This window comes from Oryzias melastigma, linkage group LG4 (assembly GCF_002922805.2).
Source record: "Oryzias melastigma strain HK-1 linkage group LG4, ASM292280v2, whole genome shotgun sequence".
Classification (NCBI taxonomy): Eukaryota; Metazoa; Chordata; class Actinopteri; order Beloniformes; family Adrianichthyidae; genus Oryzias; species Oryzias melastigma.
The window spans coordinates 28670901-28678035 of record NC_050515.1 but is presented as its reverse complement, the minus strand read 5'-3'; positions in this window follow the sequence as shown (position 1 = coordinate 28678035).

The window sequence follows — 7135 nt, the reverse complement described above, 5'->3', positions numbered from 1 at the left end:
CTTTTTTTTTTTTTTTTGGGGTGGCCCTAATATTACGTCGTAGGTTTGCTTGCTCAAGTTCAATTGTTTTTTTTGTGCAACTTTAAACACAAAAATATGTCCAAATATTTTATTGCAACTTTGTTAGACTACAGAGTAGTTTGTGCACGTACCACATTCTGTTGTTTGTGCTGTAAAAAAGCACCAATAAGACAATGTTTTTCTTCGAAAATATAACATTTTTCAAGTTTAAGTCGTTTTGTTTGCCATGGCTTCCTTTTGTAACATGGTGGTCACTGTTGTAATCACAGATTGGACTGGAATTATCGACACATTTGCAGTCAGTGAGACTGCAACAACATCAGGAGAATCAGTGTAAGTAAATACAGTTGAATGGCTCAATCCGAATTCTGCTCTTCTCCCTACCTCTACACTTATCCCTCCAAATGGGGGGTATGGAAAAATAGGGTCTCCAAATTCAGATGTCACTTCGATGATTTCTTCAATAGTTGTCGGTCAGCTGCGTTAGCGCGGAGCTTTCAACACTCGAATATACATAAAAAAACTACTGTTTTGTAACTTTAAGAAGTCATTTTAAAGCAAGAAGTCATTACTTACATTAAAATGTAAACTTCTGTGCTTAAGAGCTGAAGAAAAGCACTTCTATGAAGTGATTTTTGAGCCACCATATTGTAAGCAAAAGTCACAGTTTTGAGATCAAAATGTTCTAAATTCCAAACAAAATGTAAAGTGCTAAGAACAAAAACTCATAATTTACAAATAAATATATGTAATATTCGCTTGTAATTTTTTTTGCTTTAAAAAAACAAAACAAAATCAAAAATAGGGTGAAAGCGAGATGAGACACAACGCATGTAAAAACATTTGTGCTGCAATCACAAAAATGTGTAACACATTGAAGTGACAGAACATCATCGTACAGGTGATGAAGATGATGCTCGTCTTATGAAGAGCGCTGTAACTGCTGTAATAAATGAATGTTCTTTTCTGTGGAATAATTAGTATTTCACAGAGGAAATGAAGCTCATCATCAGAACCATTTAGGTGATGACAAAGGAAGAGTTCTGGAATCGTGCCAAAGGTATTTATGTGTTTCCTGTCAGCTTTTGTAACCAAACCATTGCATTTAAAGCGCTGACATCACCAAACCTCAGACAGACACAAAAACCCCTTAGAGAATGAATCTTTTGTTCTGTGACCAAAACAGGAGTTTATTCTTTTGATTCTAACCAATCACCCTCTTTTAATCTTCACCTTGGTGTCATTTCTGAGTTTCTACTCTCCCTTGTCGCAGCGTTTGTCTGACAGGTGACTCTCAGAAGAACTCTGCCTTTCTGAAAACATTGCTGGGTCACAGTTTCCAGATCCTATCTCGGTAAACTCACAACCGGCAGCGAAATAAAAAACGAGCAGAGCTTTTTACACACATACACACACACTGGATGACGTGAATACTTTAAAACAAAAATAATAACACACATGATTGACCAGTACAGTGAGCAGATAGTGCTGTTGTGGACCGTGTTCAGGCAGGACCTGTACTCGGATGACTAGTATGTGCTTCATTTTCTGCAATTTGCAGGTGATGAGCAAAGACCCGACCTGCAGGACTGAGGTCACGAACGGGCTAAGCTCTGACTCAGGCTGTCATAACGGCTGTTTGATGGTGTTTCTGTGCAACTTTTTACCAGTATCTTAAATGAAACAAAATTGATTCTCACTGCAAAGAATCTACATCAGGGGTGTCAAACTCAATCGCATAAGGAGCCAAAATCCAAAACGGACCTTAGGTCACGGACTGAACAGGATAAACATTTATTGAACACTCTAAAACCACATTTTTAAAACTTTAAAACCGTAACTTTTTACCATAATTATGAACTAGATATAAAGCATTACCTGTGATAATGCTAGTGTGAATGCTGTAAGAGGAATTTGCTGCTGAAGATGCTGAAAGGCAGCTGAAATATTAGCTAAATGCCAAGTTGAAACAATAAAACAATAGAAAGAAATCCTAAATTAACCAAAACAACAAGCATATAAATATTAGCTTAACTCCAAAACAGCCTAAAAAACTAAAAAAAAAACAAAAAAACTTAGGTTAGCCAAAGAGCTAGCATGTAGGTGAAACATTAAACTCCAAAATGGACTAATTTTTTTTTTAAAGCCAAAATTAAAAAAATCAGCTAGAATGTAGCCGAATTTTAGCTAAGCTCCAAAAAAAACCCTAGAAAATCTTATTAAATGCCAAAATAGTCCAAAAAGCTATTAGAATGCCAATTTTCAAAACTTTAGAACAGTAACGTTTTAACATAATTATGAATAAGTCAAGTCAAGTCAGCTTTATTGTCAAATATGCTGAAAATCCAAGATAAACAGCACAGATGAAATTCCTTTCCTCTCATAACAAACAGCAATAATTACAACAATAAGCGCAAAATAAATAAATAAATAAATAATAAAAAGGCAGGAACATTATTCCAGAATAAATCAACTTAAAACGTAAATAACTTTTAATATTTTACTCTTTATAAAAATATATTTTGTCAAAATTATTCAATTTAGAAATGAGCGCAAGATAACATCGGGACATAATAACAATAAAATAAAATGATCTGGAGGGCCGGATAGAATTATCAGGAGGGCCGGTTCCGAGCCCCGGGCCTTGACTTTGACACAGGTGTTTACGCAAAAAATAGTTAAATCTCCATTTATCTAAAGTATTTCTAACAAATTAAACTAGGAAGCCAAATAATTCACTCTATGGGATCTTTGGGTCAGCATGTTTACAGGTTTGTTCACTTGTGTGCATTCTGAAAATAGAATAAATAACACCGATAACACTTCTTCTAGCACATTAAAGGCTGCGGGAAATGCCATCCAGATAGTAACTCCAATATTTGTGATTCCAAACCAAATTACAAAATGCTATCTTCCTTTAATCAACAGTGTTAATGTCAAATGTAGATTACATGGATGTAATCACCTTCTCCTGACGCTGCAGCACCATTTGAAAATACTCTTTTGTCTGCTGGCCCTTCGGCATCCGGTGTGCATGTCACTGGAGCTCCCTGACAGAGCAGCTCTGCATGGGGAAGCCTCTCAGATGCGACTCTCCACCGTCTTGTACAATATTTAGATCCCAAACCTAAAAACAAGTGTTCAGATGAACAGTTGGACTTGTGTCTGAAAGCCTAACAAAGCACTGACCCCTCACCCTTGCAGTTTCAGATCAGTTTGATTTATACACAAAAATTACACACAAAAAAAAAATTTTTAATGCAGAAAATGTTGTAACATGTAAACTGTTTCAAAGATTGTGGTTTATTGCCTGTAATGCTTAAAGTCCCCCTATGACTATTTTTTATTAAAAAAAAAACTTTCCCAGTAGTATTTAATTATGATTTGGAAGTTTTTAACCGAAATCCCACAACCTAAATGTCTTAAAAAGCCGTTTTTCTGGAGCCGATCAGAGTAGCCTCATCCTTGTCCTTAACTATGAAATCACCATGTTCCATTAAAAAATTGTTTCTAAATGAGATAAATCAATAATAAATACAGGAAAATACCATTTGGACTGAGGTAAGATTATTTTACTATAATGTAGAAAACGACCATCACAGTGGACAACACATCAAAACTGATCAGAGGACCTCCACCACCACTTCCTTACAAGTGATTTGGTTTTGGGCATCTGGGATCTGCCCTTTCAGGGAGGGGTTGTGAGGATTGTGGACTTTGGTTTTGGTTTTTGTCAGTTGTGTTATAGGTTTTGGTCATACTCTGTTTTGAATTGTTTCTCCGTCACATCAGATCCAGGTTTATCCAGATTCACAGCTGTTTTCATTTCAGGTAACTACTATCAGTCTATTTAGGTCTCTGGTTTTCAGTTCTTCCTCTTCAGATCATCTGTTCTGTTCGGTCACCATTTTGGCCTTCTTGGGTTTTTGTCATGTTTTGGTTCATTTATGGAATATTTTACAATCCTGTCGCATAGCCTGGTCTCCTGCGTTTGGGTTCACCATTCCTGGGTCCAATGTGTGAAAACACTTCACTGATCGAAGTCATGTGACCATATAGTGAGGTAGAATGTTCTGGATTATTCTGATGTAGAAAAACAACAGTGGGCTGAACTTTATCAAACTGAAATGTGAATGGATTTGACATTCATTCATGTTTGTTTGTACACATATTGTATTACATTTATTATCTTGAAGAAATACAAGGAATCTGGAAAACTTCACCTGCACTGTTCAGTAGCAGGTATTTGTTTCTGAGTCACAATGGTGGAAAATTGGGATAAATATGTTCTGGATCAATTTTAGGTCAGAGAATCGGATCAGCAACCATAAATTATGATATATATCAAATTGTTGCAAAAATAAATCGTTAAACTCGTATCTGTAACAAAAGAAGTGCACAACAAAGACTGGCTTCTCTTTTTAACTCAGGTATTCACACAAATCTCATTGACTAGACTCAATACATCGTCCTTATGCTCTCTGGATTTAAATTCACTCCCACTTGCAGGACATTTTTCTGTTTTCAAATTAAAACCATAAGTCTGTAAGCATGAAACTCTCTACATTTACCCAACACCCATGAGTTTCACCTGATTTACCACTACAGCAGAGCCTTCATACGATCATCTTTAAGTCAATGATGTCAGGTCCATGAAATAAGCTTCGCTGATGCCGCTGTCAGCCGCAGCAAGGGAGCACGAATGATGAATGATGGTGACAGAGAGTGTCACACTGCCAAACTGGGAAATCCAACTTGGTTTCTGCACAATAACTTTAGACACCGGAGCTGCACCTCGAGGCATTGTGAACAGAGCACTTAATCCCTGACTCTCATCTTCATCACATGTCTGACGCACAGCTTTGACACTTGCTTGACTCCTCAGTGTGTTACGATAACACAACATCTCCCTATGCAGTCTCAGAGGAGCGACAAAGCAGTGTGTGCAGGAAAAATGACTAATGCTTCAGTCACACATACCGTACGTTCACCCTTGAAGATCATATAAAGTTACTAGATATTAGATCGTGGCTTGGCAATTACATTTACATTTTTTAATGGACTCTTTCTAACTTTTTTTGTTGTTGTTGCAAAACAATCCAATCAAATTGTTTAAAATTATACTCAATCCCAGTAGTTTTAACAATGATACTGCAGTTACTTAAACTGGCATTTTTATAACTCCCACTAGAGCAGAGGTCTGTGACTGCAGCTCTGGAGCCACATGTGGCTCTTTTATCCCTTTATTGTGGCTGTTTAGCTCCAATGAAAAATGCTAACAGTTGAATAAATAATAGATTAGTTATTAAAGATTTGTCATTTCTGCTAAGATTTTAATATATCAAACAGCTAAGCAAAAAAATAATAATAATTTACAGTAGAAACTCTGTTGAAATGTTCTTTATTTTTATGTTTTTAATTTATAGTTAGTCAAATAAAAGTTTTCTCATTTTGGTAAATCATACTAAAGTGGTTAAAGTTTTGAACAAATGCAGCTTAAAATGACTGTCTTGCCTTTTTAAGTCAACTAAAGCTGCTGCAGCAGGACGACCTTTTTTGATACAGGGTGGGTTTTATTTTGAAAGGAACTAGCGTGTTCTTCTGTCAAAAGCAAAATATGTTACAACTGTTTTATATATCAACATATAGGCACTGTTGTAATTTAATTATTGAGATATTTAAAAGCTACATTTATAAATAAATGTTTCATTACCAAAAAAGCATAAATATTGTGTATTTTGTATATGATTAAGTGGGACTATGTGACTCTCATTGGGTTCTGGTCTGTCAAAAATAGATCAAATGGCTCTTAGCGCTAAAGGTTGCAGAACCATTTACTAGAATATATTTAGAGTTATTCTACTTATTTGTACAATTTCATGCTACTCTGTGTTGTATAAGCTATCAGTTTTATTGTAAGTTTTATTAGACTTTAACAATAAAATGTTAACTTTGCATTATTCGTACTATGTTATACAATGACATATTTAAATAATAAGGATTTTCTTCCCCCCTTTTTCACTGACATACCCAAATTCACAGAATATGTCATTACTCAAAATCACAAACTATATGGGAACTATATAAGAAAATGGAACAAAGACGAAGCAGCAAACAGCAGAATCTAGACATATAAATGTTTAAGATTAAATGTTTTTAAATACCCAAAGAAAAATGATTAAGTAATAAAAACAATTAGAAAAAAGTAACAAGGAAAAAACTGCATTATTTTATATAAACAGATTAATAATTCAAGAGTTTTAATGGAATCCTTACTTTCAAATTTTTTATTTCATTTTGAAAAACAAAAAAATTTGGGGCCCTGCTTAAAAAAAAGTAAAACATATTTATGAATAAAAAATACTCCTAAAAGGATATTAGTGTTGATTAGAAATCGTCTTTGTACATATAATCAAATTTAATGTTATCATACATAAATAAAAGGATATTGTTTTTGTTGAAAACCTAACTAAAATATCATCCAATTACAAAAAAAAAAAAAAATGTTTTGGGATTTTTACAGAAAGGACAAGATTTTACCAAAAAACGTAATTTCGCACTGGGTGAGTTCTTTTTAAATACAATAATGAAAAAATAAATTCTGACTGAAAGGGTGAAAGTTTGATCTGTCAGGGACATTCTAATTAATTACATTTCATCTATTTATTATTTACACTTTGATTCTGTAAATGCAAACATCGTTGATGAGTTGAAAGGCAACTTTGGAAGATATAACTTAGGAATATTGTAAATATTTTCTGGTGGCTTTGAGAACTCCAGAATATTCTGTTAAAGTGTATTCCAAATTGTATTTGGTTTTCAAAGCAAAAAAGTACCATTTGTGTCAATCAGGTGGACAAAAGCCCAAACTCCTTTGTCCATCCAGTTTTTATAAAACATATTTTTTGTAAGGAAAAACTTGAGAAACGTTGTGGGTGAACGGAAGTTATGAGCATGAATCATTTTCCAGTAAAGAAAGGCCTGCTTGTGAAATACGGAAAGCTTCATTGGTAGTTTAGGAAACCTTTTATTAAAACAACTAATCATGACAAAACATGGCTTAACATTCAATGAATTAACAAACAAACAAAAGTATTAATTAATACTGCTAGAA